This window comes from Varroa destructor, unplaced genomic scaffold (genome assembly GCF_002443255.2).
Source record: "Varroa destructor unplaced genomic scaffold, Vdes_3.0 BEIS01000001.1, whole genome shotgun sequence".
NCBI lineage: Eukaryota > Metazoa > Arthropoda > Arachnida > Mesostigmata > Varroidae > Varroa > Varroa destructor.
In genome coordinates this window covers 13,721,013-13,739,017 of record NW_019211454.1, presented here as the reverse complement: position 1 = coordinate 13,739,017, position 18,005 = coordinate 13,721,013, and the positions used below count along the sequence as shown (strand labels likewise).

The following is an 18,005-nucleotide window of genomic DNA, read 5'->3' as shown; positions in this document are numbered from 1 at the left end:
GATAAGAAATTGTCTTAATTGATACAATTTCATCGCTTGTAAAATCATTCTTAGGGTCCTTTTTGTCCTAATACTCATTTGTCAATCCAAATAGCTATAACTATAGAAAGAGCGAGAAAATGCTCAACTGCCCCTTGCCCCTTATCCTAAATTTGTCTCCTATCATCAATCAATGCTCAATCAAATATTTGATTGCTCAAATCAAACAATTTTCTGCATAAGCATTTTTTCTGACGCACTTATAGCGGAAACACATATATTATAGTGAATAATCCGCTTTAAATTCAGTTGAACGTATACGTTTTTTTTTTTCGTTGGCTTTTCTTTCCGCACGAAATGTTAAACGAAACTTTAATCTGTTATAGAGGAAATTACGTCTTTTCAAAAGGTTGACCTCTAGATGGTTTTATGACAATATTGATAATGGACCTACCATTTCAACTCATACGTGCATTCGTTAATCTGTTGCTTGGTGCTAACCTGTGACTTGAAATCGACACTGGATTGTTTTTTTACTAAAGGCCACTTGACGAGGCTACGGTAGGGGAATACCGTCCTGTTAATAAGGTACGGGAGTTGAATGTAATAACATTTACGTGGATTAAACGTAACAGTACGCTTCTGTGCAAAGTTCTTGCCGTATTTGCTAACGTTGCAATAATCGAAACCCCATTTTAAATAGTGGGGCTCTCGGCATACTATCTATGCTACGACACAAACAGACTACCTATGTAAAACGTATTAGCCTAACGGGTCTTTCCTACTTGTTGTATCAGAAACAGAAGCGCGTTTTTTGTTTCGAGCCGTACCATCTTCATTAAGTTTCGTAGAATTTCCATTCCTCTCGCTTTACAACCACAAGAAGAGGTCACCAAATAAATGTGCAAAAAATTCCGAACTAATAAAATGCTCTCGAATTGCCACTTCAGAGTTAACGTCATACTCCTGCATACTTTATATAAGGATGAAATTATTAAGCTTCCTTTTGCCTACGCCGCGTATCCACGCTATCAAAGCTGTGACTATTAAATATCCAGTGTACAGACTGAGATCTTCAAGCTTGCTCTTTCAGCATCGCCCCGTCCCCAAAAATGCAGAGAAAAGACGACACGTACCTTCGTACCGGTTTGGTTATCACTGATACATCATCGGCATTTTTTCTAGCGTGCTTCTTGCCACTTAGTGCATTACGGTGCAATCTGTGGAAAAAATCGTGTAGCGCACGACGTTTTCTGACGACATCGGGCCATCCACGTAGCTGCTTCACACTGCCGCCCTTTCTATCGCTATAAAAGCAAAACACATATTAGTTTCAATCCTAAGCTGGTGAGGGTCCCATTCTCACTATTTACTTTCGTATAATTGCGGCATCGATAGATTTTCTCTAGCTGATGAATTCGTGCATTTATCACTGACTTCGACAATGGCTGAACATCGTTTTTACTCTAGTAAAGTAGGAATTATTACACTGTGGAACATTTAGGATATACTAGACTGGCTTGAGAAACAATGCATGTGTTCTTGGCTTGTTAGTTAAACAGGGATCGGATTTGTCTATTTGGCATGCTAGGCATAGCAGCCGTTAGCGAAAACGCCGCTTTAGCTATTACTTTACTGTCGCAGTTGTGAGGAAAAATACTTAGGGAGAGAGAGGTGAGGAAAAATCATTCGAAAAACAGTAGGGGCAATCATTTTTCTCGATCTCTATGCTACAATAATAATAGGAACTAATCTTTCTCAATGAACATTTATTCTCCCTTACTCTCTATACGCATGTACTTAAAGAGCTGCTCGTAAACATAGCACTCAAAACAAAGCCTAAGTATGTCCTTATGCGTAAGGACGAATGCTGATTAGGCTGGTTGTGAATTAAGTCCGCATCTCAGCCCTTAATCGTACCGCTAAGGACGTCTCGTTCGTAATTTGCAAATGAGGATTGGTTAGCTGTATCTGAAATAACACGAACTTCTTCTGATCCAGCGACTTGTCGATCGGATATAAAAGATATGCCTTCACTTTAAGACAAATCAATGACTTCACCGTTTAATGCATACGTACGGGTACAGCCGCTGACAGTCGGCGCACAGCACGAAACTAAAGTGTCTATGTGTTTATGCCCAGATCTCGGGAGAGTTCGGTTTTCCCGTACTACAATGGCCTTTTAGGTGACCACTTCGGTGAACTGGACAGCCATCGGGGTGCTTGAGGGAAGTAGGTGTGCCTTCGTGTCATGCCGATCGCAACAGCATTCTGGGAGTTACAGCAGAGATTGAATTCAATATACGCTATGAACGTGTATCGGTTTCGGTACCAGGAGTAAGCCAACGATGAATAAGACCCGTGATGTGTCGAATTGCGGGAGTCCTACTGCCTATTGTTGACGTAGCAAACACAGTCAGTCGACCTTAGTTCGTGCTAGAGCCTATTCCATGTCGCATTCCCTCGTCTCCTACGCAATGTATGTAGTAGCGTCCGCTGTTTGACGTTAATGATAACTCTCGTCTACGACGAGATAGGGTGACAACCAATAGATGCTTGTTGATTACAAGCCCCAACATTTCAGCTCATGTCGACGTTGATTCAATAGGTCTAACTACATTTGTTGTTTTTCCTCTCATCGACAGTACACACATGTTTATATGTCAAGCCGCTATTATCTAAATATTGCAAATGCTTTGGTTTATTTGAGATGTACCAGACTTTAGTTACTAAATATTTTGTCTTTTATTGACAACATGTCCCTTTTTTATCACCGGTTATTGATATAACTTTACGTAATTTTGGCTTTTTAAAAATTTATTGCAACGGTTTGTTTGCAAAACACAGTCTGAAAAACATGGGGGGTATGCAACAACATAAAAGTGAACCCCTATGCTGTGCAACCCCTAACGCACAGAATGAAACGATACATTGTCTATGTACCGGGAAATGCACAGGATCCTTGTAGACACAATTCGTTGAAAAGAGCATCAAAATATGGCAGCACAATAGCTACAAGAATGTCCCAAAAAACACTTAGGCCATCAGACTGTGCCCAGGCAAAAATTGATCTAGGGCAATCAGTAATCACAATACAACAATAACAGCGGTTACGCTCATACCGACTGGTACAACTGACCTGATAGTGTTTCGACCATCACCGTAGCATTCGCAGAGAGATCTCTGTTACTGCGGCTGCGGGCAAGGTACCTCGTGGCGATCTGCAGAAGTGTGAGGTCGGTTATCAGTTTTATATTCTATTGCTTGACAATATTTAGTCAAAAAACACAGACAGTAACGGCGGCGGCGGCGGCGACCACCACAAAGCGCCGATCGACCAGAACCTCCAATAACGACATTATTGAGCACTGCCTACGACAATACGTAATGTTAACGCAGGAGCGCTGTCAGCCGAATCGTTGAGTCACGTGCGTCGAACCATGCCACCAGATGGCGTCTTTGAATGGCCTGCGCGCCGTCACTTCTGTCGGTGATCAGACGGCGGCAGAACACCAAAAAAAGAGGACAGAAGCGTGTCCTATTCGTAAAACGCTCGGCAGTTGTATGGAACGTTCCTGGAAGAAGTATTGACGTACTTGTGCTGGAGAAGATGGCAGCGACGCCGTCACTGTTGTCGCCGCCGTCGGCAGATTGGTCACAAAGAGGTGCACAACAAGATGCGTATATGACGCACTGTGCTCTGTTGTAGAGTGTGCGCACGCATGGCAGCGGTGACAGCATAAGTAAGGCGAAAGATGACGTTGAACGGAACGAGACGCGATAGTCAGCTAAAAGGTATTGCTACCGATGCTGGCGAGCCACCAATAAAGGGCCACCGGCTGAATCACGGGCTAAGCGATCGTACTGTGTCGCATTGATTGAGATGCTGTCGATACGGGTATGTGCGGCCTGGAGCGGTGCCTATCCCATCTTTCATCGACTGGATGCAACGATGTGCGCCTTCGGTGTTGATATGCGCGTCCCTGTGTGATGTTGGCGCTCGTGAGTGCTCCCTGAGGAAGAGTGCAAGCGCTAAGAGCCCGCTGTGGTTGTCATGTACGCTAACCGTCGTAGAATCGTTGCTCGTAAAAAGTAACAGTATTATCAGAGGCATCAGCGACATCTAGCGCTGGCTGGCGTATCCATCTTTGATACGTTTCGTCTGAGGATAGCCGACTTCCGTCCGCTTCTGTCTGTTATGTGATAGTTCGGAAGCTGACTCCTATTCAATAATGTACATGTAGGGTATCCATTTTTCGATGATAAACCGCGACACTCGGCCGACCCCGACCTGGTAACTCATTGCTTGAGGAACCCTTTTTTATACATAGATAAAAGAATAGTAACATACATCATAGACACGTTCGGGTCTGGGCTGAGTCCACCTTGCACTAAGTAGAAGATATTCATACAACGATTGATTAGCGAAAGTGTCTTGGAAGTGCGCGTTATGCATCCTATGCCTAAGCAACACGTCGATAATATCTAGCGTAGTTGTCATGGGTTTCATGGTGACTAATAAACTAATTTTAATTAGTATTGTGCGGTTCTCAGATACTGATCGTCTGAGCTCTCGTTCGGAAAATATTTTGGGCTACACACAGTCCGAATCACCTCCGTACGATCTAGAAACAACATATATGAGTCTATGAACGGTTCAATCGAGTGAGGATGCAAAACTTACAGCTTCCATCAGCCTCAGGAATCGGATGATCAAAAAGCAAGTTCGAGTGAATTCAATGGGGTCTCGTATGCGCACGCCTAGACAGACACACGGCCCCTGTGTTTTTTGTTTTTTCAACTGTTGTTATTAGTATCGTTGCTACTTTCCGACGTAAATATATACATAAGTACATTTCAATGTATGTTTTGTACTTTGCGGACGATGCGCGATCCCACGTAGGCCGGCTTTGTGCTTTCTCATATATTACTGCCACCTAACGATAGGAATCGTAAACGACCACAGTCAACTATCGGAAATGTTAATCGCGAGCAAAATACACTAAGAGTGATTTACGCCTATACAAGTTCTAAGCAAACGCTACCATGACTTCTATGTAGGATACAAAAGGCCTACATAAAGTTCGCCGATATGCTTCAAGTGAGAATCACGCACGAGAAAGGGGAATAAAACGCAGAGACTCGTACATAACGGTAGAGGCAGCGACGCAGTACATGGGTTCGAGTGTTTGTTTTGTTAGAGATTATGAGAAGTCTGTTTTAGGCGAGAAAGTTTAACGTAAATCTTACGTGGTCAGCTTGTACACTATGTGCCTGCGATCGTCGATACTTCAAATGTTCACGCTTCACGCCTACCGTAAAGTGATTCAGTGGTTGGATCAATAGGAATTTTACATAGTCATCCGCGTTTTAGTACATTCTCGATCGCCGTTTGGGGTTAACCGCACGGGGCTATCCATAGGAGTTCGGTAAGTCGAGATAACATGTCGTAACCGTGTTTTAACGTTGGTTTAGCTCTTCGCTGGTCTTGAACCATTCTTCTTGAATAAGTTAGTTATCTATGATCCGCACAAGCAGCAGTGGTGTTTGTAGAAGTAAAATACTGTTAAAAAAAAAAGTCAAAGATTACCTATCATACGTTCCTGTAAAAGAATGTTCTAGGTTACAATATCCAACACAGTTACTAGCTACTCATTACGATCGTGAACACGTATCCAGTATTATGCAGAGCGCTGGGATATATTATCAACAGATAATAGCTCTCAACGAGTCCGTCAGAGACTAACAATTCTGTTCTGTCAAATTGATAGAACTCCCATAGCTTGTTCAGTTGGCGATTCTCTACTCCCAATGCGTGCAGCCCAGTGCCCAATGGCAAATGCCGAACACTACTGCAGCTCACACACCGCATTGTTTATGTCTTGGCCGTTCATGTAACCGGTGCTACAGTTAGCCAGCACTATCGGCGTAGCGTCCATTACCAGTTGCCGTAGAAACAGAAAGTAGTCGTCGTAACGTCGTCCGCAGGTGAAGACTGTACGAGAGAGCGCTCCAATCGGCACTAAGCACAGCGGCTGATACATGGGTGACGAAGGCGAGTTGTTAACACTCCGACAAAGAGTTACTTAGTATTTTGTTGGCCGGAACGGATCATTGTGCCTCGGCCGGGTTCAGCGTAGGCTTTGATAAGCAGAAAGACAGGAATAGGGGAGAGCTAAAGGGACAACGAAATCGTTGGCGACCACGACAACATCGGCGAGCAACGGAGCAGCTGTGAACGCAGTAGTGGCGCTGATGGTTAGCCGTTAGCTGGAGGATAGCTGTGGCGTGAGGTGACGATTCACGGTCATCGTCTCTGCTGGCTGCACAGACCACTATAGTGGAACGAAGTCACTCGTACAGCTACTTTGACGCCAGTGGCGCTACCGAGAGAGGCTGGCTGAGTGAGTCCGCCTCAATCAGTTGCGGCGGAGGAGCTGGATGGTAGCAAATCAATGCAATGACACTGGCAGTGGGCGACAAGAGACTTTCGCAGTAAACGATACGCCCCGACGGTCGTAGCAGAGGCAACGGACACGACACTGACTGCCGGCAAACAACTGCTTGTAATCGTCAACGTTGTACCTAGCGCGTGTAGTGCATGGAGCAGACGATAAGGTTCCGTAAAAAATAGAGGAGGAACAGCAGCAGTTGAGTAGGTGAATGCTTAACAGTGAAGAAGACGCTATACGATAAAGGGGAGAGAATTAGGACTAGCAGGCCACCAAGATTGTTAAGTAATATAGTTGTTAATTGTACCAATTAGAGATAGCGATAGCTAGAGATGGTGACAGTCTTACGTCTTAGGCGAAGTTTCGTACCGGATTCACGAGGCCAGTGGTAACAGGGAAGGAAACACTGGACAACCGCCAGAACCTATCTAGTCAGGGTTTTCGATGAATAGTGGCTTTCGGTGAAGCTAACAAGAAAAGTAGCGAACGACATGGGTCAGATGAGCATATACTAGGTTAGGTTATGAATGAAAGATGCACCTATAGAAAGGAAGTCATTGTTTGACTAACAAACTTAATCTTAGCGCGAGTTAATTTGTTTGTAAAACTTCTTCGTCAGGTAGTCCCTTCAAGTTGCAGTGCAAACAGCTTTCAGCCTTAAAACTCTACTGATCTCGATTTACTATACTGATTAGATTTTTTCTCATGGAAGTGCTCTCCCCACTTATGTCATGGTATACGTGCGGGAACAGTAATATGTTCACTTCTTCGTTTATATTGTGGATATATGCACTATCGTCTCTGAATTGTGCGTCAAGTGAAACCTAAAAGGTTAGAGCGTGTCACAGATACCATTCGTCGACCGAATAACCTGCCAGGTGACCCTCCTTAGGGGCAAATTTACTAGCATACATGGCACATAACGTACATTTTAAATGCTTACGACATGAAGTCTATCAATGTCGTCGTCGTCGTCTGACAGTCACCGTCCTCGCTCCTCCCTAGTACTGGAATGGGTGACTGAATGAAGTCATGAAGTCGACTGACGCTTCCTTCCAGCATGATTAACCGTATTTTAGATTTACGACAATAATGACGCTGTTCGTACGACGGTAAGGTTCAGTATGCATTTTGTAAAAGTGGTGCACTTAGTCGTCGACTTGGAATAAAAACATTGCGTGCTTTCCGCACACGGATACATCGACCCTATCTATATTGAACTTTATCCCTATGCGTAGGAAAGTGTTTTCCATAATATTGAGTGATCCTTGTAAACATTCGGCTGGTAAATCTGTTTCAGTGTTATTTTAATGCACAGTGCCCATGAACGAGCCGTTCAACCGCCATCGAACCCCTAAGTGTATCAGGTATGTCTATGCAAAGTACCCTTAAGCTCTTATTTGAAGCACCAGACGAATTCCTTTTGAATTTTACGGAAATTTTGACTATACCTGTGAGCAGTGCGGTCGCCGTTAGCGTCTCTAGCCATCTACAGCCGTAAGTTATATATTAGAGGCTCAGCCTGAGTGAGGGTTTAAACAATAGAGAAAACGGCAATATCCCAAGATTAACTTCGATCTTATATAAAGATTAGTTTTATTGGAAAAGTTGATTCGAATTTTTCGACGACACTTCCAGACAGCGGATGATGCCTCTCATCTGAGTTTTGCTTAATAGAAAATAACTAGGTAGGCCTCAATTGTTTTTAAATTTAATTCTCATGATTAATTCTCATCTGGTAATTTCGTGGCGGGCCTAACTGATGAAAAAAAAAAGATTCAATTAAACCGGCATAAGCAAGAGAGCTTTGCGGGTCGAAATGTGGTCTCCTCCTGATTTCATTTATCCAGAGTCAGATGCTAGCAAGGTGAATTTAATAATTATAGTTTGTTCCATAGGAAGATAAACATCCTAGCCATTTCAGCGAATGGATACGGAGAGACTTCTGTTAAAAATGCTGCGATAATTTACTGCTATCACTCATCATTACAGATCAAACAGGTGTTCGTAGACCTTCTTCGCCTCGAGTTTCTGCCAATGCTCAGTCAGTTTTTCCTATTTGCTGTATAAATGATCCTGAACTTTATTGCAAGCTAGCTGGACCTCATTCAATTGACGCTTGTTTACAAGGGGTTTATTGCTGAACGCTTTATAACTGTAATACGTAGACCATGGGTGTGTTCAAAGCTAGTTGAATGATCGGCGATTTTTTTACGATTAAGGTGTGCCCATTGGTCCTTTTCTCGAGATGGCTTAAGATAACGTTCTCACAAGGCAACGGCAACAGAGTAGATGGAACAATACGGTGTTTTCCTTGACAAAGGTGTAACTCGCTAGTTAAATAGAGCCTTACCTTCATAACTGTTTACAAGAGATATTTAATACGATGTGCACGCTGCCAATTTGTACACTAAATGAACCACAATGTGCTGTTGTCGGTACCTAATCGAGCTTCACTATTTTGGTTGTCCAGAGTTAGACGTGGTGATCAATACGATGAACGTGAAGCCGTGATAGTCGAGAATCATTCAAAGTGTAGCTGAATTTGTGGCTACGCTTGTAACAATAGATGTTTCTTCCAGTTGAAACGCTTACAGCGTATCAAGTTGGCTGGAAACAAGGCCAGTTAGGAGACGGGCATTGCAAATAAGGCCTTGTCACTTTTCGCTCATATCGGTGGGGACTTGAGTTGTCCACAATTCATATAGCATCTTATATTGCAGTCGAATTATCAGGCAGCCTGATTTCGAGCTGTTTTTAATAGTTTCATAGAGACGGATCGGCAGTATTGGTTCTATTCTGGAAGTGCTTAAACATTTCACCTTCTAGCTGACCCAGGTCCTAAAATCAAGTATTTAAAATTCAACTTTAACCAATTACAGTTAATAATTGTAGCAAAAATATTATAGCATGTTTATTTTTAGTTAGTTTCTAAATTGTCTTTGCTTCATATGTAGATTTGATTTTTCGCTAAAATTTGTACTATTGTATATTTTAAATTGGGCGTTTGCGTAAGCCCAATCTAACACTCGAGTTAATCCTAAACACAGCCATTGTTCTATTGGTTTTTTTTTGGGATTTTTTATTTTTCGGGGCACTGATTAAGCACAAATCAACGAGGAAGTTTCTCGGATTTGTTAAATTCCCGGATCGCGTTTCTGGAACTCAGCGCTACGTTCTCTAAGCGTGCAACAAAGGAACTCATCAAAATCTGACCGAATGTTTTCGAGGAAGCCGGATGAATCGAGCGGAAATGGAAAGTATTTTGCCCCTGTCAATTTAAATCCATTCAAATAAAAATAAACGGATGGATCCGATGCACAAAGCTATAATCATTTATCGATTAGCCGCGGATACCTGCAATCGCAGTGCACCAATATTGAATTCCAAGTAGGGGATGCTATCTGGGTTCTCTGATCCAGAACATCCAATTGAGCATAGGAGGCTTAATAGGGAAACAAGATTGCGCCAAACTATCTTTGGTGAGGTTAGCTGTCTTTCTATAGTTTGTATTTTAACTTAATGCTATATATTGTATGTTTGCGCCTTAATTATCATATACTAGCGATATGCCGAGTTATGTACTGCTCATCAAGATTTAGTAAAGTAGAACAACAGCGCTCGGTTGATAAGCGCCGGTTTGTTTGGAAATGGAAAAACCCAGTTGGACTTTGTTACCCTATAACTGTGAAATTCCTGTATAGAACATCCCTTAAAGTTATTTCTCCCTTAAACTGAAATTGTCACCGTGTCTCGCTTCAAGATTAAATCTGTTGAAGGCAGTAGTTGGGTGAATCTAGCAAAATTACGACAGGTATGACATCAAAAAAAAGTTATTGTAAAGAAACAGTGTTTTTGCGCATTATTAACCTAACTTTATCTATAGAAATCCAGCGTAAACGTGACGTCTCGTTAGAGTGATGCGTGACCAGAGCTTTCCGTCGAGAAACATGGAGCCTGTACAACTTCCGAGCCATTTTACGTTCGATAGTATAGTGATTCTAAGGCATAATAATACCAAGAAATGAATTGGCGTACTATAAACCATTTGATTGATGGAAAAGTTGAATATTTTATGAGCATATACGCTGCTGCTGTCTTCACAGCGTTAGCTTCCGTTTGGACCGATTGTGCACAACGGTATTTTACGAAGAAAACGTATACTTACATAGATCTACGTTCAGCAGAGCACGCATGAGCGGCCGAAGCAGGAGGTGACAGAATAATTGAGATTTTTCTCTAATTATACGGAAGGTGCCAATCCCGTTACAGTATGCAGATTAGAAAACTCGATTGAGGAAGTAGTTTGTGTGACCGACAAAAAACACCGATCTGTAAGCCCCCAAAAAAGCGCCCAAATGTATGACCTGACGCAATGCATGTACCATTAGCCATCTTGTCCTTATTTTCGGATGAGTATAGGGTAAAATCAAGCACTTATAGCGGGACGAAGTACCTGATATTGTCCGTTAAGTGCTTTAGCACTAGCTTTATAATATACTTGATGCTATTGTAGTGTACTTACATATTACTGCTGATAATGACAATCATCAATATGGAAAACGTGCTATTCGTGTTGTGCTGAGTTGGTTTGGCCAACAGAACCATTTACCATGGGAACTGTGGGAAATATAAACGTCATCATACTGCATCGAAGCTGCTGGTTAGCCGCGTCGAACCGGTTTCAGTTAGCAGCAGATACAGGAGTGTGTACAGCTCTTAACTACGGGCATTTTCTTTTTTGTTTGCCGTCAAGTGCTAACTTCGACCTCAAGGGCGACTCCCATCTTGGTCTATTTCACCAGAGCCGATTTTCGTAAAAGAGTGTTTAATTTCATTATTAATTAGCGCCGCAAACAGAATGGCGAAACCTTGGTTTAGCGCGGCCATTAAGGCCAGTATCTGAAAAAGGCCATACGTCCCTGAATCAAATTCTGCCATCAACATGTTCTACAGTATTTGCGTGCTTAAATGAGGACCTTTTAAAATAAGTACGCCATAGAAGCTAGCGCGTCTCTATCGTTCCTTTACTTGCGACACAAGAAATGCGATGCGTCAAACTCACACGGATGTGCGCGGAACATCTGTGCAATAGACCTTTCTTTATTTCCGCCAGATGTACAAATTATGGACATGTCTGATAAGTTAATTACAGTGACTGTTGTCTCATGAAGGCGATGATTTTCGCGCATGTCGTAATACTGTAGATTTGACGTCACCAGAACTCACGGCCCACATCAGGTCGTATACGATAGTTTTAGGTAGGGCCCCATTCCGCTAATAAGACAACTGAACAGCTGACTTCTTATTATAAATGAAGCGTGATAGAGCGAGGAGGCTGTCATGTAATGTTACCCTGAACCCGTGATATGCCTATCAATACTTTGTTACATAGTTACAGCTGAATCACCAGACGGGCCTTTATTTGTTACTATTATCTATAGTTACGATAACAAAATTATAGAGCTTGTGTGCTTAAGTAATCATTTAAATTTGTCGTAATAACCAGAACCGTAGCTGATCCGAACGGAATTTTCCAGCGCTTAATTGCAGATTGAGAAGAACTGATTTAAATTAAAATAATTTTGGGCATTCTGTCGGTGTAACTGACTTATCTAAATGATCAATCAATCTATTCTGTAAGAAAAAAATTATCAGCATTAACACATTTGTTCCTTGTCAATAGAGTTTTACTTCTAACCAGGACTCTTGCATAGAATGCAAATATAAAAGCTCATAAATCGACCTTATATATATATATATATATATATATATACACTCTTTTTTCAACCGAAAAGGGTCTCTTGTTTTTGTTTTTCTCTGTCATCTTCGTCATCAACATGTGACGCGTCTCGACAATGTGGAGTGAACAAGAAAGCATCTGTTTACTAAGTAACAGGAGGCAATTCAATCCTGTGTAATGTTTATTGCGAAAATCACATTTAGATACTGTTCATATCATTAGAGACGTTGATTGCATTCAACGCTATACAAACAGATCTTCTGTGTTTCCTTTCTATATTGGTTGTTCTTTTCAATTGGTCATTCTCATATAATCTCAACTGAAGGCACCAAGGCGTTATCAACTTTTCTATCGAAAGCAGGCCCAGAAGAAAACGTTCTTGCACTATTTCGCATCGTATTCAACAGCAAATTGATGCCTTTTCTAAGAGTCTATGACTGTATTGTATTTCGTCCGAAGGCTAAAAGCTCTTGACGTCTATATACTGAACCTCTCAGAATGTTCGTTTCCATAATAATTTGAAAACAACACTGCGAATAATCAACTTCTACAGTCCTTTTAATCCTTAACGTACAAGCCTTTTTTTCTGACCTATTAAACAAGCTTTTATCGTCGTCAACTTTAAGGTGTGTGTGTGTGTGTATATATATATATATATATATATAGCTTTATCAAACCAGCACGATGACACTAGATCAACAGATAGAGGCTTTCTACTTTTACCCAGTTAGGTAATTAAAGCTGCAGTCAATGAACTCGCAATACTGTATTTACCTGGAAACTTTCGCTATCAAGGCACTGGCTTATTTCACGTTTTTACGGATACGAACACTGCGAGAGGCAATTAGCTCCGGCCGGAGCCTACTAAGACATAGGAAAAGTAATAAATGCCTTATTGTAACAATGGTGGATGTGGTATTAGAGATACAAGGTGGCACCCCAATAAACGTATAACGAAGGGACCGTGGCCAGTACAATTGCTCCTCGCTACGGGACAATATCAGCAGAGAATAAAAAACTGAAAAGCAAAAATGGCAGGAGGCAGTTGGCGTACTAGCAGGGGTCTGTGGCACCGCTACACGTCTATCAAAAAACGCGACTATTGTCTCGAGATAATTACGGGGCTGGGACTTCTGCTGGTGGGAATTTATGGGGTTGTCGATGGCGAAGTGAGCAACGCCTGCCAACGAATGTCGCGTTCGTATCCCTGAAGCAGAAGGATACTATTGTATTAGAAGAGTTTATTATAAATCGTGTAGAAAATTCATTGGTTTTAGTTTAATTTATGTCGTTGCTTTAGGTGATTACTAGCCTATTCGGTAAGTCGTAACAGAGCAAGGAGTATCAGCGAACGACCTATCAACTCAGACAAAATACAAACCAGTCAGTAAAGTCGATTAACTGTATGGTATATTGGGTAAGTAGAAGATGACTTCAACTAGGATAATGAGGTAATGATTCTCCGTCGAGATTAGTAGCGCCTCAGGGGCACATAGCTAATAAAAGGCGTACTCCTCTCCGCAAAGTACGCTATACGATTCTCTGTTATTACTGATATCGGAGTACTAACGGCTTGAGTCAAATATGTGTCATATACACCGCGTATCTGTCGCCTCTGCGTGCTTCTGGGGCTTAAGGTCTGCCAATGGAACGTGATCCGACGACGATATTAACACCGCAGTTGTTTACCCTTTTCTGTAGGTTATCAAAGAGACAACTGCGATCTATCGAAGCAAACCAGTCAACGAATTCAGATCGAACAATAAAGCCAATGATGACTTTTGATGTATAATATCAGAGGTGATACTGTTGATTAAACCGGTTTATGTCGGAGCGGATTCGAGCTTGATTTCACGTTGTCAATATCTGAAGATTGCTCGGTGCGACTCCGTATAGCTCTATATATATATATATATATATATATTTTAGTTAGCTGTAGATGTAAAGTCTTTTGTTGGATCGTGTAACATTTTTAGATTTAGATCACAGAATTCATTTTTTATGAATGAGAGTTAAAGCTAGGATCAGGCGAGGAGCATAAATCTACTCTTTTTAAGAGCCCTTTATCGATTTAGTTGCTATATTAGCTAGCTGGAAAAAAAAAACTACAATGAAAAAACCAGTTTGCTGGAATATAATCGCACAATTTAACGAGGATCACGCTGCTGATATATGCATCGAGTATATTTATATTCATATATATGTTCGCTATCCATGCTGCCGGCATCACCAGGCCGAACGATGATTTTTATTGGGCTTTTTCGTCTTTTTCTTAGAGCGGTGGCTGTTTAAGCAGCGACGTTTCTGATCAACAGAGATTAGAGGATAGCTGTTTCTAGTGCTGCCGACAATAGATATAATTATACAACCTGTGTGGATAAAGAAGATTGTGACTATAATTATATTTTCCGATCACTTCAAAATGGCACGAATTTTTTTGCAATAATAACATACGTTGAACGAAGAAAAATTATTGATTGATCCAAATTTGGAAAAAGTAGACTTCGTTAGCTTCGCTCCACCGAATGACGTACTTCCGCAATCAGATACGCCTAACCAAGGAATATCTCTACTGATAAAAACTAAATATGCTACATATTCTCTTACGTATGGCAGTTGACACTGAGAGCAGACCACTACGACATAAACAATGAGCCTACAAGCAAGAGTAAACGTAATTCGTCAGCGTTCGGTGAAATGCGCTTATTTTTTACTTGTCGACATGTTCTCTTTGGCTTCGTGCTGCCAACAGCTTTCTGGTAGCTACGACAGAAGGACTCGGACTTTCGCGTTTGTTTACAATGGCCAAGCGTGTCAAAGGCCGTGTGATATTTTGATTGTTCTCAAATGCTGTACACGCACTTTCAAACAGAGACACCGACGAATATCGGCCGCTTAATGCAACAATGCGATATGATTCTCACATCAGCACGATGTGCATGCATGCATGTATGCAGCGCGTTGTGTGGCAATCTATTCCGCCATCGTTAGTTATTTAATTTAACCGACCCTCCATTGACATAAACGATTAGAAAAGGCTGCGGTACAAGTATGCATTTTTCCCTCCTGTGTTTGTTTTAGCATAGGCCACACACATATACACACACGCCCATACATACACTCACACTAGACACACCCACACTCACAGACACACACACACATTCACGCACACACACATACACACACACACACAGACGCCCACTCACATAAACACACACACACATACACACAAACACTCACATACACATTCACACAGACACACACTCACATGCACACACTCACACACACACACAGACGCCCACTCACATAAACACACACACACACAGACGCCCACTCACATAAACACACACACACACAAACACTCACATACACATTAACACAGACACACACTCACATGCACACACTCACACACACATACACGCAAACACATACTCACATAAACACACACACATACACACACACCCCATTCACATATTACAAATCCCATTTTTAATGTTTAATTAACGATACGAAGCTCTCTCGAGGATGGCTTGTCGTCGATTCGTGTCGTTGTCCGCAGCCCAACCAATGCTAACAGCGTCGTCTGTATTTCAACGACAATCCCTAACCCCCGACTGATGTCTCAGTATTGGGCGTTTCATATTCCGACAAATGAATGATAAATGGATCTTTATAATCAGCTACAACGGCATGATTTCAAGTCATGTTATACTAATGAACCCAATATCGTTGGCGTATACTTTGACTTCATTGAGTTCACCTAAAGCAGCTTTTTATCTACTCACTACAAACGATTTACATTTAATCTAAAACTTCAACTTTCACCCTTTATGACATGGAATACCATATTTCTTTAATGAGAAATCGACCAATCCGAATTGTCATTGTTTAATTTGATGCCTCGTCTCAGATGTACAGATCTACAGATGTAGATTTAACGACGTAAACGACGATTCCTGAGGTGATACATAGCATAATGTGCACATACGTACTAGTCTAGTGTTTTGACTTTTTTCATGATGAAATAACAAAAGTTAATATTTAGGTCCGATAAAGATGGGCAAGTGTTTGACGCGACCGTGACATTTATTTCCTGTAGTGTTACAGCGGTAGATTTATGCCGAGACGACTAAACGATGTGTCAAGTGACGCGTGTTGAAATAACAGTATCGGATCGGGAACTGCGACCGTATCGTCCGCGTCGCTTGAATCATGCATCATCTATTCGAGTGCCTAATAGGATACGATGCATGCATTCGCAATGGTCCTAGCCCTAAATGTCAACGGGGCCTTAATCATACGTAATCGTGCAATGCCCTCGCATTTCGCATAGAGTCAACTAAGCAATCAACGAGCTTACCCAGTAGTGGAATGATGCGTGGTTTGAGGTCTATGAACTCAGCGTTAAAAAACGTGGTAACAAGCAATTAGTAGATCAGCCTAAAGCAGGCGTCTGTGGATTGTTAAGTCAACCAAAAAGTTACTCAATTCGTTTAGCAAGCGGGAGTGCTACTGTTACGTAATATCTTGGTTGGTCCACGTGGAAGTTCCCGCGTTACGAACGATCGTAATACAGACTTACATTGCAAAACTAAAAAGCCCCTTAAACAAATAGCACGAGTCTACTATTTCTTTAGACAAAGCGTGTATATACATATATATATATATATATATATACTGGTAAAGCGATTTGTCTAGAACCCGACACAAAAGCATCTGGCCCCGGACTGCCATGGCAAATATTAACAAATCAAGAATATACATGGGCATTGCCCGCTCCGGCTGAACGAACTCGTTAAATAGCTCGAAATACTGAAATGGACCAATCGAAATGACGCATGTTAAACATATTCACGATCCGTTAATTGAATTGAGAGCGCAGAGCGACGTAAACACTTTGTACAGTGGTAACTGTATGTTTAGACCAGTCAATGTCAGGTCATAAGGCATACTGAGATCGTACGAGAGAGGAAAAAGATTTCAGAGTACATAACTTTCATGTTAATCCGTGAAGTTGAAGGGAGAAAAATTGACCAATATAAGCTAGTGAATACAAGCCATGAACACTACGTTATGTCACCATGATCGCAGAAGTGTGTAGCATGTGGCATAACATTCCGCGACATATACTGCAGGTATACGTATGTATATTGCCGCTTCCCAGACCTGAAATACAGCGTCCCATAGAGTCTCATTACAACTTGCCGATATGATCGCCAATAAGGATCGTTTGATACCTGTTTTTGGAAGCTGTTAGAAGAAGGACAAAACCGTGGTGGAATAGTGATAATTAAGCAAATATTCGAAAAAAAAAAATACATAGCTCTCGCAAATAGCTGATTTTTATCGCGTGCATCTCAAAAGTAAGACAAGAGTTTTTTTTGGCAAAAAAAAAAACGACGAAGTGGCCTTAATCCAGCCGGTCCGGTGTAGGCTCGTCCTCCTCCTCCTCTCTCTGTCTTTTCTGACAGAGGTTACAGCTAATTTAGATGAAATCTATTAGCCTCAATGTTATTTCTGTATATACATATAACTCGTTACCAAAATCGTTGGTTTTAACTTATATTCATCAATACATTTCCTTTATCCGAGAGTAAGCCATACGATGATTTTTAAAGTGATTCGAATTAAAGTTACTAGATTTAGGTTACATAAAGGACACCCGACTACGAGAAACTGGTCAGCAGTAACTGGGATGTTTAGCTTTGCTGATGGGCTATACTCAATTTGACTTTACTAGCGATTACCTCTATCGACGTCATCGCGACCTCTATCGGCGTCCTCCGGCTCGAAAACGAGCCCAAACAAACTCGGCCAACAGGCCTAAAGCG

At 41.6% G+C, this 18,005-nt stretch overlaps 2 protein-coding genes across 22 annotated transcripts in view; one reads left to right on the top strand and one right to left on the bottom strand.

The window, feature by feature from the left end:
* LOC111254627 (uncharacterized) overlaps positions 1 to 6,524 on the bottom strand; it is a 29,922-nt gene extending 23,398 nt beyond the window's left edge. For 11 of the 17 annotated variants that reach the window (XR_015322364.1, XR_015322285.1, XR_015322228.1 and 8 more), the window contains exon 1: positions 1,116 to 3,406. The gene's annotated coding sequence lies outside the window, so the exon portion shown is untranslated. Of the gene's footprint in view, positions 1 to 1,115; positions 3,407 to 5,726 lie in introns of those variants that run through there. The other 6 variants (XM_086981872.1, XM_086981792.1, XM_086981644.1 and 3 more) reach the window with 6 other exon arrangements.
* The window catches only part of LOC111254208 (uncharacterized), a 56,748-nt gene continuing 44,009 nt past the window's right edge, over positions 5,267 to 18,005 (top strand). For 2 of the 5 annotated variants that reach the window (XM_086981095.1, XM_086980993.1), the window contains exons 1-2: positions 6,556 to 7,543; positions 7,732 to 7,798. The gene's annotated coding sequence lies outside the window, so the exon portion shown is untranslated. Of the gene's footprint in view, positions 5,409 to 6,555; positions 7,799 to 18,005 lie in introns of those variants that run through there. The other 3 variants (XM_022815431.2, XM_022814938.2, XM_086980906.1) reach the window with 3 other exon arrangements.